General features: G+C 33.5%; 1 long non-coding RNA gene across 1 annotated transcript; it reads left to right on the plus strand.

The window, feature by feature from the left end:
• Window positions 1–2,580: 2,580 nt before the first annotated feature.
• LOC143254565 (uncharacterized) lies at window positions 2,581–18,961 on the plus strand. Its single transcript, XR_013030256.1, has 3 exons — window positions 2,581–2,724; window positions 13,598–13,765; window positions 18,619–18,961. It is a non-coding gene; the product is annotated as an uncharacterized LOC143254565 (long non-coding RNA).
• The last annotated feature ends 785 nt before the right edge of the window (window positions 18,962–19,746 follow it).

A 19,746-nucleotide genomic window follows, 5' to 3' on the forward strand; every position in this document is an offset into this window, starting at 1 on the left:
CCATCAAGAATATCAAAACCCAGTATTTAGCTTTATATCTATCATATTTAGACTTACCGCGTTGCCCATGTGAGGTTTGCAGATTGACTCTGGTCTGAGCAATATCGTATTACTACGGTTGTGTGGATTCTATTTCTGCACATTTCTCTCTTTCTATCGTACTTTTTGCTACATTTTTGTATCGTACTTTGCTGTTTTTTGGGTGGGAAATGTGCAACATTTTTGTTTTCAACTTAGTTGTCTGAGACTTTTACTTTACTTTCATTAATTGAATTAGAAATGAAAAACCACAAATACCTGTTCAGAGAAGAACGGGAAAAGAATAGCATAACAGCTGGCTCAATAGGTGAAAGCAAAACTGATTGGGGATAAAGTTTCAAACTGACGTTTCGTAACCCACTGCTTTTTTTCAGGGTTATTAATTATTAAAGAAGAAGATTCTGATTGGTCAGGTAAATATTCCTGATCTAGATCATATCCACTTTCTGAAATATCAAGCTTGAATTAAGAGTGACGTTCTGACGAGACAGTTGCTAGAATATTTGTTTCTGAAGTATTGAACTCTGATAGGTCAATCTTGTTTTCACATATTCCTGAATATGGAATTTCTGCCGTTTTTGCTCTCGGAGAAAAAGAATGAATTTCAGGAAACTCCAACAGAATTTCATATGTTGTTGACATAGGAAATGACGTTATTCTTCTATGTTAGTGGCCTGATTAAAGAAAGAAAAGCCAAATATTCATTCTGGTTAAGTGTAAATGATGATTTTATTTGTTAATTAAATAGTGAGATGCTATTAGATTGTAAATAAGCGCATTAAGAGAAAGAGGAATCAGAGCATCTGAGATATTTAAGGAAACACAGTTACTTAGATGTGTCATACGTATAGCCATATTAAATGTTTGAGAATGACTCTTAATACAGCTACAAACAAACAAATTTTGTAGAATATAATGTTATTATTTTTATAGTTTAAGAGTTGACAATTTGAACATTAGTAACCTGATAAGTGTATTTATATGTAACTATATTTGTAATGTTAGTTTTCCAAGGGAAGTACTAGGTACGGTACAAATGGAGTAATATGTGAATTATTTAAAGGTTCTACTGTACTATTACTTATAAAACAACTGTAACAAAACTTTGAGAATACATGTTTGTTTTTGAATTTCGCACAAAGCAACACGAGGAATATCTGCGAAAGCCGTTGCTAATTTAGCAGTGTAAGACTAAAGGGAGGGCAGATGATTATCACCACCTACCGCCAACTCTTGGGTTACTCTTTTACCAACGGATTGACCGTCACATTATAACGCCCTCATGGCTGAAAGAGCAAGCATGTTTGGTGTGACGAGATTCGAACCCGCGACCCTCGGAATAAGAGTCGAACGCCTTAATCCACCTAGACATGCCAAGCCGTTGTATAGATGTTACCAGTACACATTAACGCTACAGCACAAACAACTTTTAAAAGAAAAATCCATTAAAACCACATGTGCTATCTTCTAAACAATGTTATTTTCTATGCAACATACTTTAGACAGGAATCTGAATTTTTTATTCTCTGTTGGTGAAAGTCTCTGAATGAGTGTAGTGAGAATACGGAGTAAGACTATACTATCAATGATACATCTACAAAATTGTTTGTATGTAAGCTGTCAGTAACTTAGTCACTTTCCAGCTAATTATAAACAAAATATCTTTGGTTTATGAAATATATAAACGTTGTTAGTTATAACGTTTAATTTATCAAAATGTAATTAGTTAAGTACAATATGAATCACAGTTATGAGAAATTTTGAGAAGACATATGCCGAATGGAAATAAGCTAAGCTTGTTCAAAGTGAAAGAGACGAAATGTATGATATGAAATGAGAATTGACAAAAAATATGTTTTGAAACAGTGCTCGACAGAATCACCAAATTTTAATAGCAGCTCTAAGAAAGAACTGGATTTACTCTCACCTGTATTCCGTTAAAACTTCATATCATGGGGGACACCTGGTCACGAAGCTTTTAATTAGAGGAAGTGAAAGTAGAGCTTTCATGTTCAGTACGTCATTTGACGTGATAAAGGGAATTTCCATTTGTCACGAGTACTAGAACTTATGTAGATGTATCTAACCTGTTGGATTAGACAAGCCTTCACTTATTCTAATGATGTTCATGTACGACATAGTTGTTTACAGCTAGACGTACCCAGTACTAAAATTTAAAACACGTACCAGTACAAAAATATTTTTAAGGTTATGTAAACTTTATCCTGGTTTATTTAATGGCAGTTCTCTATCAGACTCTTCTTTTAACTTTTAGAAAGAATCAGAAATACACTTTCTAATAACTTATAGCTGTAAAATTTCTAGCATAAAATCACATTCCTAGTTAGAATTGTTATTAATGGTTTGACCGTTTATTACATATTGAGGGAAGATAATAACATTCCGTTTATCGCAAACTACTTTATTCTGTGAACTATTGAACACGTGTTTTATTTATACCAGTTACGTAAACGTATAATTTGACGAAAATTCTATGACGAAAAGAAGTTTTCACAATCTGTTCAGGATGTTGCACTTGTATTACATGCATACGAATAGAGGGCTTATGAAAACAAATTATAAAAACTAGCTGCCTCCCCGTAGTATATCACTTTAAGAATTGTGACAGCTATCTCAAAATATTCTCAATCAGCTATGGAAAATATACACCAAACAAACAAACAAGTATGTTTTTCTTTTAATTCAATGAAATTCCCTTTTTTAACAGTGAGATTTATTATTTCTCATAGTTATAAAATTATATTCCATTGTTTCATTTTCTGAAGGCATTTTTAAACGGTATGTCACTTCTAATATTAAATATTAGAAAAATAACGTTTTTTCTTAAAACTGAGCAAGGTGTGAAAGTGTATTATCAATATGTTGTTGTTGTTTTTTTGTCTGAAAAGGAAGGATGAAATGGAAACAATATCTGTGTGCCTTGAAGAACATGGAAGTTTAATGTAATAAAGTACGATTAACCGTTGATGGTAATTCACTAGCCTAGCTACAAAAGATGTCTCCTAGCATTAATATTAATTGGTGTTCTGCATTTATTTTCTTGCAATTGTAGTTATAATTTTGGCTGATTGATGTTATTACTGTAACAGAATAGTCTAACTACCCTTTTGGTAAAAGAAATTTAGTAATATGTTAATACCCTTCTTGGCAATTGTTAAGACTATTAAGCCTTTTCGGGCTCTTTTGTGCCCCCATTTTTGCAAATGCTAGGACTGTGGGGACTTATTTCCGCGACTGTGTGGCGTCTTCAGTTTAAAAGAATTAATTTAAATGGCCACAAACAGTTTCTAAAATTATAAGTATAAATAGTTTATTTCGACAAGTACGTTAGCGAAATTGTACCGGTGGCACAACGGAATGTCTGCGGACTTATAACTCCAGAATCCGGATTTCGATACACGTGGTGGGAAGAGCTCAGATAGCCCATTATGTAACATTATGTGCAAAACAACCATAATAACATATCTATCTTTGGTATTCTATGAATCAATAATTGTGTTAAGGCTACAAAGACCAAGTAAACAGTGTTGTGGTTCATGTTAAAAAAATTACTGAAATGTTGTTAAATATGTTTGAAAAAGGTTCAAAATATATGTTATGATTTTGAGTAGATTTTGGAAGAGTTTTTTTGCTTTACAGGATAAAATATCAGAAGTAATTTGAAGTATGAGTTTTGTATTTATATTTATTCATCTTTTGTAAAAATACGTTCAGGGTGAGTCAGTGGTAATTTTAGTGGCTCAAAGAAATACGGGATTGGAATCGCCACCGTATACGGAGGAAAAACGATAGTGAAAAAATGCTAACACTTCACTTGTTAATTTAGTAAATACCAAGATAGAATAAGTCGTTTACTTGGTATAGCTATGAAAAAGATTTAAAATCTAGTTTATAGCAGTGTAAGTCATAACTGATTTCTACATTAGGCTTTTCTGTTCCAGATTTCGAATTTATTGTCTCGAGTAAAGGAAATAAAAAAAATAACTGGATGTAGCCTTCCTGTCTGATGTACGAAATTAATAAACTTTGCATAAACTCACAAACCTTTGTTTTATATTACCAACCTATAAAACCAAACAAAACTTTCTATTTATTCTTACATGGGTGAATAAAGAAATCTCATAGATAGTAATATCAGATGATATGTTGTATCAAATTTATTAACACTCCTACGAAAGGACGTTTCTAGTCCTGATTTCTCCAAGCCCGTTCCCCTGGCTGTGGTTTCGCTAAATAGTAGATAGGGACAGTGGGAATCTCGTTAATCCATTCATTAATGGATTTAAATGGCAATTTCATTTAAATACAAAATTAGTAGCCTAATATTAATAACCTTTCAAGTTGCTCTGGGGCCTATTAGGCCCCACTTTTCGTAGGAGTGTTAAGGTTTTTATTTTGATGTTTAAGAATGTAATCGTTGGCTTCGTTTCATAGAGTGGTTTCACATTTATAGAACATCTATAGCTATGATAATTCTATTTTAACTTTGTAAAAATAAATATATATATATTATTCAATCGAAATTGTGACATCAGGAGATCGTTCACATTTTGAAATTAAAAGTAAAGTAAGACTAAGGACTGTTCTAAACTAAGGGTCGATGGAGGTGCAATATAATGAGCAACAACATTAAAAATGGAATACCTTTATTATGTTATGTTAAGGTTATTATTTAAAAGCCATATAGGTAGAAGCTCCTGAGAAAATATACTAATAAAGTGTACTTTCTGTAAGCCTGAAATACACTTGAAAAATGAGTTTTGTTATTGTATTCGATGGTAACTGTATATTAATGCATTACATGTACGTGATTATCATAGTTTTCATGCCACGTGATATTAAGAATAGAATAACTATTGAGTGAGAAGGGATACATAACTCACATATATCCCTATTCCTTACACATCCACTGCTGAGCTCGGAAGCTAATGTTGCAAGTATGTATTGATACAAATCTTTAGTTATTGTGTTTTGAATTTCCAGTTCTTACTCTTTACAACAACTAGTGAAAAAATCGTGCTTTTTTCGCTATTGTATTAATTCTAGGTATCTAATGTAGCTATGTATATAACTTACATATATGTTTCATGAAATTAATGATGTGGTTATTCATAGTATAACAGTATTTTACTACAAACACTGATTGATTGTAACACAAAATTTAATATGTTATAAGAGTACATTTAAACCGAAGTAATTATTTCCTACACACGATAACAAATTTATCATCTTTTCAAGTTAATTTTGAAGTTATGTTATATTCGATTTTAGTTCTTTCTAAACGAAACAAGCTGTTGTACTGATTGGGTTGGGCATGTAGCAAGGTATTCCGACAATAGGTTGCATTAAGTACAATGATATGACATCCTAGGATAGGAAAAATATTTTGAGGGCAGGCAAAATAGAAGATAATGGGATAATATAGTAGTGGTTAGTGTTCGTTGCCACAGAAACAAATCATAACAAATCTTTCACCTGGCACCGTTGTTGTATTATTTGTCCCAAACAAAAATGGCATGAATACTAAAATCTGCATTTATGTGAAGATGTTTTAAATATTCCGAGAACTTCTCTTCCTCCCACCTCTCTCCCGTAGCTGCGCACCATCGCGTGAGTGTAGTGTACATACTTGACTAAATTTGAAGTCTCACATCTTGAGACTTAGATATTAGTTGTGAAGGACAATTGAAGTCCACAAATCGTCGATTAGTGCTAATTTCAAATGAAAATTTCATTCGTAATAAACTTAATAAGAAAGATTAGAATAAAGCTTTACACGTCAATCACGTACGCTTATTGGTGTACTAACGACATTGGTTTGCCAATTGTTTTAAACTGTTGTTGTTTTTTGACATCGTTAACCATATTTATCAACCAAAAAACCTGCATAAAAAGAGATCCTTTCTCTACCCAGAGTTCAAGTTCTTGAACATAGAAAACAGAACTATTAGCCACAAGTTTAGTTGTTAATGTGTTAATAAAATAAGCGCTTGTAAATGCTCCAAATGTTTACTTGTTGTTGTTCATTAGTTGAGTTAAAGTAGTATTCAGTTGTTTCATACACCGTAATATATATAAGGTCAACGTATCTAAATATACTGTATCAAACCAATTATTATTGGGGATTTTAATTCACCGCATACAGAATTAAGGGGTAACAGAGACACACGCAGAGGATCGTGCATAAAAAATTTTATCTCTAGTAATAAAATGCACCTAATTAATGACCATACACCTACACACTTCTCAGCCGCCAACGGCTCATACGATGTACTCGATTTCATCATCGCACCCAAGGACATGGTAAACAGAATATCTAACTTTAAAGTACATGATGAAATCACCAGTGACCACTTCCCCATGTCATGTATGATTCACCCGCGCCACCCTGCCGTGGCGTACGTGACTCCCTCCGCATAAACCTACACTAAAACAGACTGGCTCACTTTTAATGCCTCTCTGGACTCATACCTACCCCATCCAATTGAACATGCTAACAACAAAACAAAACTAGACAATTATATTGATCAAATTACAGAAGCCATAAAGAAAGCCATAAAAAACACAATTCCTAAAACAAACAAAAAGCAATCACTTATTCAATGGACTCTAACACCAGAAATTCACGCACTAATAATCAAACGCAGACAATTAAGAGGAACGCACTACGTTACACGCGATCCACACATTAAAACAGAAATCAATAGAACAAATACAAAAATTAAACAAGAAATTAAAAAAAGCAAGAGAAAACAATTGGCAAAACTTCTGTAAAAACTTAGAGAAAACCAAGAACAATCCAAAAGAATTCTGGAAAAAATTCAAGAGTATTGCTTCAGACAAAAACACAAATCACATGCTACAACATATCACACACAACAATAAAATCGCAAGAACGGACGTAGAGAAAGCTGACTTATTAGCTGACTACTACAAATCCTTATTTAGCGACCTAAACTCAGTAGATTTTGACACACAACACCAACACCATGTCAACAATTTCATAAATACAAACCAAGCCTCATTCTCACCACGATTCCCTGGCGAGACACTAAAAGCATACTCAAGTTCAATCAATAGAAAAATAACCATAACCGAACTAAAAATTAATATCAACAACTTGAAGAATACTTCCCCCGGACATGACCAAATACCAAATATTATTCTGAAAAAAAGCTCCACTCTCCTACTACAACACCTCACAAACATCATGAACATTTCACTAGCGACCGGATACTACCCTGCCAAGTGGAAAAAAGCCATCATAACAACGATCCCTAAGAAACAAACTAATAGAACAAATCCAGATAATTTCCGCCCCATCAGTCTGTTAAGCTGCCTTGGCAAACTGATGGAGAGAATTATCTCTAACCGTCTCCTCCATTTTTGCGAATCGAATAACATCCTTCCAGAATCTCAAAATGCCTCCAGAAAAAATAGGCAAACAACAAATCACCTCACACGACTCACCGAATCAATCTACAAAGCTTTCAACAACAATCAAATAACCATCGGGATATTCCTAGATGTCAAAAAAGCATTCGACAGCGTATGGCACAATGCCATCAAATACAAACTAAATCACCTGCAAATAAATCCAATGATAGTTAAATGGATTTCAAATTTCTTAACCAATAGAACAGCACAAGTAAAAGTCAATAAAACTATATCCAAATCATTTAATATAACTGCAGGAGTGCCCCAAGGATCAGTCCTCTCTCCACTTCTATACATAATTTTCGTCAGTGACATACCTTTTCCAAATCTAACATACACACACAATTCACAATACGCAGACGACATCGATATCTGGAGCACCTCCAGAAACCCAGTGATGGCCATGTCTCGCGTACAAGAATCACTAAATAATGTCTCAACATGGAGCAACAAGTGGAGAGTCGTGTTAAATCCAACGAAAACACAAGCAATCACCTTCTATAGGAAATTAAAGAAGCAAAGAAAACAATCTAGAAAAAATAAAACTATCACTTGGAAACACAACCATTAACATGAGCAAAAACATCACATTCCTTGGCATCACTTTCGACACAAAACTAACATGGAAAAAACATATAAACAATATACACTCATCAATCAGAAAAAGGATTTCACATCTAATGACTATAACCGGTAAACAATCGAAATGCTCACCAAACACCGTTATACAAATATACAAGGCTTACATCCGTCCACTGATAGAGTACGGATGTCAAGTAACATACAATATGTCAAACAACACACTCCAAAAAATCCAAGTTCAACAGAACAGAATATTATAATCTGCATTCAGCCTACCATCATTCACGCCAACAAATTATATACATCAAATTAGCAATCTACCAACAATAAGAGATAGAATAACGGAAATATCACTTAAATATTATCTAAAAGCAGAAAATAGAAACAAACTAACGGCATCACTACACAAATTATCCAGTGCACCAACAAAATACATTTCACCTTACAACATATTTCAAGAATTACAAATTACTCAACAAAGAATGTAAATAAATAAACCCATGCCATTAACATGTATTCCCTTTTCTTTTTTTTTTTCAGATACCGGGCACACAACAGGCAAAACTTTCGGCGCCTGTCCTGTGAAAGTGGGTTTTCTCGGGGCACTCCCGTTTCCCCCCACAGCAAAAAACTTAGGCATTGGATGTATAGATCCCAGGCAACTTTATTGCCAGACCCTGAATCGCGCCGTTTAATTTGATTTGAATTCTACTCATGTTGACATTTGCTTGACTTCTTCCTTTCGGGACAGGTCTCGGCCTTTCTTTCCGGTGCTGCCTTTGCTTCCACCCAAGACAACATTTAGAAAGACATCCTCCACTCAAAGAGTTAAAAATAATAATTATTATTATTTAAAAAAAACAAAAAACTTATTCCTAATAACAATTCACGAAAGGGGACGAAGAGGAACCACAACGTTCCTGAACACCCCAGTTGGAGAGAGAACTCTTCTGATTTCTCTCTCTCTAAACTAAACCCCTGCTACGTTAGTTTGCGTCTTTTTTGCGTTTTATATACAGTATGGATGGGAGGTGTGGTTTCAGCGTCTAATAACTTGAACTAAACCTTAGTTAGTAAACAGTTAACTTGATGGAAGAACAGGTCAAGTGCACCCGACCGAACGAGAAAGACTGCGTTTACTTCATACACAAATATTCTTTAAATATAAACATCGACAGTGGCTTTTCAACACTAATCAAAGTGCATTAGTGGAAGGAAAAATGTCAAAACCTCTTACGACTAAAATTTTCTGTTTTTATATGTTCTTGGGTAACAGGAGAAGGTCTTGGAAGTAGGATAATTGGTGACGAAGCTGGCTGGATTTCGAAACTTAGTGAAACAACAAATTTTTAGCAATTTAAATGTAGTTAAGCACTAGGATAATGAACTTATTCAAAATCAAAAAGATACTAATGGTTAGAGTTCACATATATTTCATTATATCTTGAGTACCTTAACAGATTAAAAGATTCATACACTTAATCACATCTAGTTAGAAAGCCACGTGTTAGATCTTGGCTCTACGTCATTGCTATTAAATGAAACAACTGAAACAAGCAAGGCTCAGACCCTCGGTGGCTCGGCAGTAACTCTGGGAAATTGCAAGTTTATAAGATATGCATCCATTATCTGGTGTATAAACCACTCACTGTGTAGTTTTGCGCTTAGCAGCAAACAGAAAATAGTACGCTTAATTCTGATACTTAGGAATAATATAATCCATAGAAAATGATTGATTAACATCAGTTTTTCTTGTTTAAAGTTATAAAATATAACATTTTAACAAGAGCAAACTGCTTAAATCAGAACTAATATTTCTTTGTTTGTGGTGTATAGAGCCTTATTGTTTGTCTGCGAGTCAAACACTTTAGCCACTTGGCCCTGCTGTACCTATAAAGGCAAAAAAAGTATTTATTACCGTCCATAGTTAATCGGTTTTTTATAATTCATGTTTGTTTTAAAATCTGTTTGTTCAGTTAGTTTCTAACTTTAATCTGCCGCTGTTTTTTTTTGTATCTCCGTTTATGTTTTTGTTGTTGTTTTTTAAATACCCAAAAACCATTTCATAAGAAATCAACTCAAACGGCCGATAAAGAAATTAGTAAAGTGTATGTGTGTTTACTTATAGCAAATCCACATTGAGGTATTTGATATGTACACCAAGGGGAATCAAACAGTTTATTTTAGTGTTGTAAATCTGTAGACTTACCGCTGTCCTAGCGGAGAACGAAAAAATATGTTCAAAATGTTTATGTTTAATCATATCAATTTTTCTTAGCTTAGCCTGGAAATGTTTCTTGTTTAAATATTTTAAATGGAGTATGCTCAATAAATTATCGCTTCAAAAGATCCGGTAAATATATATACACTAAAATTTAGTTCTGAAATTTTCCTCAGGAAGATAAGAAATTTTCCTATTAAAGGTAATTAAGTAGGATTCATTATTCTAAGTAGAAGACTCACATCAATGAAATATCAAAAAATTAATAAAGCTGTTTACGAATAATTGACTTCTGCCATGAGGTAGTGCAAAGAAACATACGAAAATCTTGAAAGACTTAATAATGGAAAAAAATTAACCCTAAAAGTAAAAATAATAAAATAAAGAAATGAGAGCATAATCTGAAAAAAATATCTTTGTTCTGTTAATAAAGACGTGCTATGTTTACAAACATACACACCTTGATACCTTTTGGGGTTTGTGAAAAATCAAAAAGGAGAAATTGCTGCAATAGTTCAGTTTCTTACCATCAGACAGCATTAGAGTCTAATCATTAAAAATTACACAATATGTATTGAATTAAAAAAAAAAAGACTTAATGGTTTTGCGCTTTCGAATAGTTGACAGTTTTTCTTCAGAATAATAATATACAAGTGTACTGATATGTTAATTAAAAAAACAGGATATCTATTGTTAAAGAGTATGTTGCGGCATTCCAGTATTGGTGTTACAATTAGCAGCTTTAGCCTGGCAACTGGTTGTCTTTCCATCTACAGTTCAAAATTAGAGACAAGTACGCGTGAGCCATAGAGGTCTTCGGATTTGCTGTTTAGCTTATTGTGTGCATAAAATTTCTTTCAGATGATTAAACATGTAAGCATCTCCAAAACAAAATATATTCTTTTAATTTTATACTTTTGGTAAACTGTTGCCTATAAAACGTTATATTTTGTCTTGTTGTTGACTCACAAGTGTCGTTTCGCATGCAAAAATATGTCTTTTGAAAGCGTCTTGAATAAAGAAACCAAATGAAATAAATATCCCACTAGTGCCCCTTTCAATGGATCAGGGATTAGTTTACGCACTAACAACACTAAAATCCGAGGTTCGATATCCTGTAGTGGACAGATACCAGATAGGTCATTGTATAACTTTACGTTGAGAACAGTATCAACACAGTTTAAATAAAAATAAAAATAAAAAACCTTTGACGAGGTTTCGTTACGAGTAGCAATGCCTGTGATAGTGACTGATCGTTCACCTTAACATTTCAAGTAACTTCCGAACCCTATCTACAGATCTGGGTTTGTAGTGAGTAGGAATATAAGTAGAGATCTAGCACTCAGACCTCGGAGAGAGGGTCGTTCAGTCCTCGTTTATGTCAGACATCAGAGATATCCGTCCTAATCCTTCTATTAAACAAGTCCTCCGACCGATCAGTGTTAAGTGTGCAGACTCACAGCGTTAAAATTCAATTGTCGAAGCCCGTAGCAGACAGATCAGAACACAGATATCCCATGTACTTAAAGACGACCAATCCATATAAGGTGAGTAAATCAAATTCCGTTAGTCCTCCCTTCCTTTTCAGTTCTTCCATGGAGTAACTGTCAGTACTCGTATTTTATGCACATAAAAAATCCAACTAGTACCGAACTTTGAATGCCAAGTAAATGTAATTTAACGTTATAAGGTCCTTTAGACCGAATTATAAAATAGTGCCTAGTATATGTTAGTGTGGTGTTTGCAGATGAACTTGAAGATGAGTACAACAATTAAAAATAAATATATAGAAATAATCGTTAAGCTGGAATTTCTTTCCAGAATAATTGGTTAAATCATACCGAATGTCATAGTTGATTTATCTAGTCATAAGATGGCGCTGTACAAACTCATCAGACTTTAGTCATGTGATACTTAGCCAAATCACTTTGTTTCTGTTTTTCGCTTTCAGCTGAAGACATACAATGATATTTTGTCCATGTAAATATAAATTAAAATCTTATCTTCAAGGTAAATCTAAAATCCTTATTTACATAAAAACACTGTGTTTGTAATGTTAAAATTTAATATTTTAAATTTATTGGTATTATTTTTAATTTCTCCAGAGAGGAAAAATATTTACAGTTAATTGTAAATCTCAGAACTCTTACACACTTTTTACCAATACAAGTGTCTTATTTTATTTTTTGCTGTCTAATTGTGTCATAATCTCATGTGATGATAACAGTATATAATGAAGCACCGTCTTTGTGTAATATGTCTTTCTAAAATTTGAAGTCCGCTAACAAGTTAGGATCTTTGTCAAGAAAAATTGTTGAATGTTCTGACCACCATATCTAGAAACGTGCAAGCCTTCAACACTAAATCACTTTTATAACAAATATTGTCTTTATATTTTACCATGAGAACACATTTACATACGTGGGGGTGTATAATGTAACGGTCAATCCCACTATTCGTTGGTAAAAGAGTAGACCAAGAGGTGGCGGTGGGTGGTGATGACTAGCGGCCTTCCCACTAGTCTTACACTGCTAAATTAGGGACATCTAGCACAGATAGCCCTCGAGTAGCTTTGTGCAAAATTCCAAAACAAACAAACATATTTACATAGAGGTTTCTAGTGAGTTCTTTTATTAGAGGACAGCCACGGTGGACTTTCTGCTGTGCCCGCTACAGGCAATACATTCCCAGATTAGAGTGTTGTATATCAGTAAACGTGTCGTGTGTGCGTGTGTGTTTTTATATCAAAGTCACATCGAGCTATCTGCTGAGACCACCGAGAGGAGTCAAACCCCTGATTTTAGCGTTGTAAATCCGTAGACTTACCGATGTACCCTTTACATAGGGATTTACGATATTAAATAGAAACGTTACCCAATAAGTTAATACCGTTTCGGTAAACTATTTAAAATAAATATACCTAGTTTGCCACCACATTTCACGTTTTCGTGGTTTTTGAGCTGATTTGTAGAAATAAGGATCTGATGCTGAGAATACCTCAAAATACGAGGCCTTTGCCATTGATTCTTTTTTCATTCTTATAATTCGTACAGTTCATTGTTATTGTTTCAAAGATTTATTACTCAACCTTAAAGCTTTCAGATGATGTTCAAGTTGGAGTTAAAGAGTCGTGCATCACTCAGAGCTAAATGTATTGTGTTTGATCTCTATTCCAAGATAATTGAGAGTAAGAGGGTTTATATTTACATAAGTCATCAAAACGTATAATAGAATAAAATAAAAAGAACCAACGACATAATTACGATTCTTTCTTTCATCCGTACATGTTTTATGCAGTTGGCAGCAAATCCACTAGAGGGAGTGTAAAACATTTTCACACCTCCTCAATTCAAGATAACAGGAGATCATTAGTATTCCTTCTGTCAGACTGTAACACAGAACTGGTACTATTACTGTAGGACCAGCTGTAGGGAGTGTGTAACACTCTTCTTGTTCTAGCTTGAGGTAAGATCCGATTTTATTTGTTACGAAGCAATATACAAAGCAAAGAAAAATCTTTCATGATGACGATGAATCTAGCTAAGGTTTATCTCTTATTGCAGTTTAATGCCAATCTTTAAGATTTAGTTTTGTCATACATATATAACTAAACCATTTTCGTGTATCTAAAACTGTGTCTGAATAAATACTGTATAGTTTATCCCTTCTCTTGGTTTTTCTTGAAATAGCTAAGGGTCTTTCTTGGCTTGACTGTTAGACGTTTTGTTGTTCTCAGCGTAAATCAATGAAGTCACGTAAACGCTTATAGTATATGAGTTCAATTTCAACATCTACAGTAGAAAACAGTTACAATGACAAAAGAGTAAGAACACTTAAACTCAACATTGATGTTAAATTTTATAGTTCAACGCTGTAGTAATTCTATCAGAACATTCCACTTTAGCAGAGTGAGATAAATCTTATACAGTAGGGCAATAATAATCTGTATGGGCACTCCTTTTAGCTGTGCGAATTTAGTTTTGTAGAATAAGGCAATAATTATTTGCATGTGTTCTACAATTTAAAAGTGTGATTTAAATTTTATGTTATTGAAGTTGACAGACGTTTCGTTAACACGTTGTTTTTAACTATAAATAAAGATTCATTAATAGTTTTAACTCAATCATTTAATGATACAAGTAAATGTGGTTACAAAGGACATCTCAACAAAATTCTGGGCCTTGTTTAAGGTAGTTAATTGTAATCCTCTCTACATGTAAATATGATGCTAAAGTAAAATAATTTGTTTTGTCTACTTAGATATATAATAAGTCTCTAAATATACACGTATTTTCTACAAAAGGCAAAGTGTGATATTTAATTTTGAATATTGTTTTTGTTATATTTTATTTGAGAGAATTACGTAAACTTAACTATCTTGCAGCCTTTCTTGGTGTAGAAAACGTAGCCAACAGTGTATGGCGTTCCTTAGACCTCAGATTAGTTTTAATATTTCATCTTTGAGAGCTTTCTCTGATTGAGAAGGCTTATGATACAACATGGAAGTATGCCCATTTTTACTAAAAACATTTTAATGGACAGGTGATTCCAAGTGGTGTGGGTTCGACACTTTCCCGTTTTTTTTACAGGAATTTGGAGTCCCTCAAGGCTGTGTCTTGAGTGTCACACTTTTCAGTATAAAGATTAATGCCATCACTGAACAACTCCCTCTTATTGTTGCAAGCGGGTTCAATGTCGACAACTTTCACATCTCGTGTCAGTCGTCGAACATGAGGTATTTTTAGCGGCAGCTACAGACTGCCTTGTTTACTGAAGTGGATTCGAGTCCTCAACCCTCGGATTACGAGTCGTGTGCCTTAAACTTTTGGCCATGCTGGACAAATATTGTAAGAAATTAAACGTACAACGCAACTGTTTCTAATTTAGCTGTTTTTCAAGTCTTATAGTCTTTTCGTGAAGATCTAAAAAAAACACAAAATAAAATGAAATAGTAGTCTCAATATTACATGGATGATTTTTAAATTTCTTGCCATTCTTATTCTTTGCTGTTTCAAGATGTCGCAAGAATAACTTGTCATCAGCCTTTTTATATATGTTAAGAACGTTTTATTTGAAATTTTAAAAAAATAACATGCCCGCCCTTTCAGCCGAGGATGCGTTATAATTGTTGTGTATGAATAATCATTTGTAATAACCGTTAGCAAAATTGTATTTTTTTCTTGCATATTAAATATATATTTGTGTTAAGAAAGAAAATTGTGTGTATCGATCTTGTTGGCAAATATTATAAATTCAATACATACCAAAATTTAATTAATATTTAAATTTCCGGCAATATGATATCGTAATATACTGAGTTAAGATAAACTTTTAAGATAAAATATAAATAAAAAAGTAACAAATAAGAAGCTTCCCAGGGGCTCAGGACCAAATATTGGTCTAGTAACCCTTTAAATCGGGTTAAATATTCGCGGTAACTCAAAGTGTAGATTTATGTTTAAACACAAAGAAAGAAACCTATTAACAGCTGCATTCTGATTTTTAAATTTTATTTAATATTTATATGGGTAAGTCAGACAAGTTATAGGTTTACGATTAAAAAAATTCAATGTACTAATTCATATTTATCAGAACAAATAGTTTCCATAATATCTCTTGTAATATTTATGAGAAATTGCTTGTTTGTTTGTTTTTGAATTTCTCGCAAAGTTATAAGAGAGCTTTCTGCGCTAACTGTATCTAGCTTTGCAGCGTAAGACTAGAGAGAAGACAGCTAGTCATCATCTCCCACCGCCAGGTCTTGAGCTACTTCTTTACCTATAAATAATGAGATTAATCTTTAAATTGTAACGTTCCCTTGGTTGAAAGAGCATGTTTTGTGCGACGGGAATTCGAACCCGCGACCCTCAGATTACGAGTTTAGTGCTTTATCCACCCGGCCATGCAAGGGCCTTGATAAATTAATGGAAAGTAAGTGTACATACACTTAAATTAATTTGTATTTGAACTTTGTCATCATGTGTGACGTCATTCTTAAACTGGAAACAGTTTGAATTGCGTATAACTTTTATGTACCGTTGCAGACAAGCACTGAACTGTTTTCGTATTTTAGCACTAGAAATACTATAATGCGAGGAGAAGAATGTTTTGCCATCCAAGCAACCTTTTTTAATTCAACTGTTTCCATAATCACCTTAGACTAAAGCTGTAAAAATCCCTTAATTCTTTCCATATTGACAATTGTTAAGTAAATTTATCTTGCACTTAGCAAGTGAAATCTACTGTAGATCAAGCTGGTTGATAGAAGCTTATCAATTTTTATGGTATCCATACTTAATTTTTTCAAAAGATTCAGCACAAAAATTTTGCAATTTTACGTTGCGAAATTCTATCCCTATTATTAATTCTAAAGACGAAACAAAGAAATAACATTCTATTAAGTAGGCCTAAGAGAAGTCAACAAAAACGTATACACTTCATTATAATTCTTTTTATCACGTGTTAGTTTTCAGAGTACTGGTAATTGAGTCACATTTTTGGCCCCTACTTTACAGTTAAGAAATTCCATATTTTTTAAAACTACAGCTGGTTTGTGTTTTGAATATTACACACAGCTATTCAGGAGTATCTGCACTAGCCGTTCCTAATTTAGCAGTGTAATACTATAGGGAAGGCAACTAACAAACATTATTCACCGCAAACTCTTGCGCTGATTTTTATCAACTAAAAGTGTGATAGACCATTACCTAACAACGATCCGAAGGATGAAAGGGCGAGTATGTTTGGTAATTCAATTCGTATTCGCGCCCCGTAGATTGTCGGTCGAGCACCCTATTCACAAGCCTATGAAGATTACAGTTGTCCTTTGCTATAAGTCCCCAGACTAGTGGGCACCAGTATTACAGAATAATGTCATTAGAAATACAATGTAGTATGTTGTTAGACCTAATTAAAACTTATAATAGGCTTAATCCTAATGACATAACTTATTGGAAAAAAACTGACATATAACACAATCGCAGAGGTCAAAATATATGGTTTCTTTTCATAGTTCTCGCCTTTTTCTTCATGAATTGAACTGGTTTACTTTCGAAAAATGTTCATTTTCGCACAATCTTAATTTTCAAAAATTTAAAAATTTTACATCCTCAGGAGTTTATGATTATCCACTTTTTGTTTTTTGTTAACGCTTTAGACACAATTTCCTTGGTCCTGGCATGGCCAAACGTGTTAAGGCGTGCGACTCGTAACCTGAGGGTCTTGGGATCGCATCCCCGTCGCGCCAAACTTCTCACCCTCCCAGCCGTGGTGGCGTTATAATGTGACGGTCAATCCCACTATTTATTGATAAAAGAGTAGCCCAAGATCTTATTTCCAGGTTTTAGTACCCGTACTGAAGTGCACAACCAGTTCTAATGCTTAACATCTTACCCTGCTGCTTATTATTTTAATTTTGTTAAATTTTTATCATAAATATTTTATAAGTAATTGTATTTATACGTTATATTTTCATTGCTCATCACTCCATGTGGCATACCAGTATATCTACAGACTTACAACTTGTCTGCGAAAAACTATTTTACCTTTTATAGCAATATAAGTGGTTTATTCAACGGAGCTTTTAGTAGGCTGAATCTGTAATGAAAGTTATGTAATGACGTTTTGAGATGTTAGCGCAGAAATATATGAAGTGAAATTGCAAAGCGTCTGGTGTTGACTCGCTACATTCCTTTTACTCAGTAGTTCCAATCTAGGGATAACTTCATTCAAGTTTGAAAATCTAAAGATTTTACTTCTACCCATCCATTCCCATATATCTTTTAAAATATTAGTCTGTATCTCAAATGTATTTTGAAGGATTATTAGACAATAAATGTATACGTAAAAAAAGAAAGGCTTAATCCACTATAACCTAGATTGTTCGTGTGTTTGTTTGTGTTTTCTTACAGCAAAACCACATCAAGATATCTGCTGAGTCCACCGAGGGAAATCGAAGGCCTGATTTATGCGTTGTTAATCGGTATATTTATCGATTACCAGCGAAGCACCCATATTCTAGAATAAAGCTACATGAATACTAAATTTACATTTTTTATATACATTGTTTTATTGATACATCATAAGGCATATGAAAATATATTTATATATTGAGCTTGATCTATGATCGTGTATTTAATGATGGGAGTTGTACAACATAACCACTAATGAACTGTATCCCAAAATATTAATATTGTAAAATTTACTTAAAACTAACATTATAATATTGTGTAACAACTAATGTATCAAATAACAACTATTTGAATAATGTGGTAAATCTGTCACCAACAGTTACTGTTGATTGTGTGTTTTTCTATCAGACTTCTGTTCTGGATCATTGTGGAACGATGACGTCACTTCCCATGTCAACAACACCTAAAATTGTCTCAAACTACATCAAAAATCATTCGTCTTCTACACCAACACTTAAGGACCAACTCAACCAATCAGAAGTTTATCTTTTAGAAACAAATTTTCTAAAAACTGACTATTCAAAATATCATTCTCATAAACATTCAGAAGATTCATTTAAGCTATCGGATTTTGGAAACAACAACAAATGCCCTTGGATTACGAAACGTCAGATCTTAGTTTTATCCTTAATCAATTTTGCTTTCTTTTGTCAAGCTAGCTGCTATGCTCTTCTTGCGCCCTTCTTTCCTGAAGAGGTACTTTTTTATGAATGATTTAAGGGAAATGTAGAACTGTTGAAAATGCCTTATGTTATACTAGGTATTATTTAAATTTATAAAATAGATATTAAGCACCAACATGATTTTATTTTAAACTCTCATTGCCAGTTTTCTTTTCAGTCGTAAGTTTAAAGTCATAATGGAAATTGATTAAACAAAATTCGAATGTAGATGAAAAACTAGTTATCAGTTGTGGAAAATCAAATAATGGTGCGGAATTGAATGTTTATAGTTATACCCACAACATCTGAACTCCTCCTTTCTTAATCTCTCGGCAGCCAGTTTTGGGAAGGCAGTTAGAGTTAAAGTTATTCTAATATTAAAAGTCGAAAAACACTCCCCAGAAATATTTCCTCTAAAAGTTCCTCCTATCCTTCCACCCCCTCGTCCCACCAAACATTCTCACCCTTTCATATGTGAGGGCGTTATAATGTTACAGTCAACCTCACTATTCGTTGGTAAAAGAGTAGCTCAAGAGTTGGCGGTGAGTGGTGATACTAGCTATCTTCCCTCTTGTCTTACACTGGTAAATTAGGTAGGGCTAGCATAGATAGAATTACTTTCTATTTGATGTTCATCAAAGTCATATATTATTGTTTCAAATATTGTTTAAGTTAACCCAGTGGGTAAAACAATATAAATTTTCTTAATTCAAAATGTTTCAACCTATGTTTGTGCTGCTCTATTTTATATACCTTGAAAGAGACCAAAACATTCGTCAAGATAACTTTATAATCGCAATAAAGGAGAACCTGA

Source organism: Tachypleus tridentatus, chromosome 6 (assembly GCF_004210375.1).
Source record: "Tachypleus tridentatus isolate NWPU-2018 chromosome 6, ASM421037v1, whole genome shotgun sequence".
Classification (NCBI taxonomy): domain Eukaryota; kingdom Metazoa; phylum Arthropoda; class Merostomata; order Xiphosura; family Limulidae; genus Tachypleus; species Tachypleus tridentatus.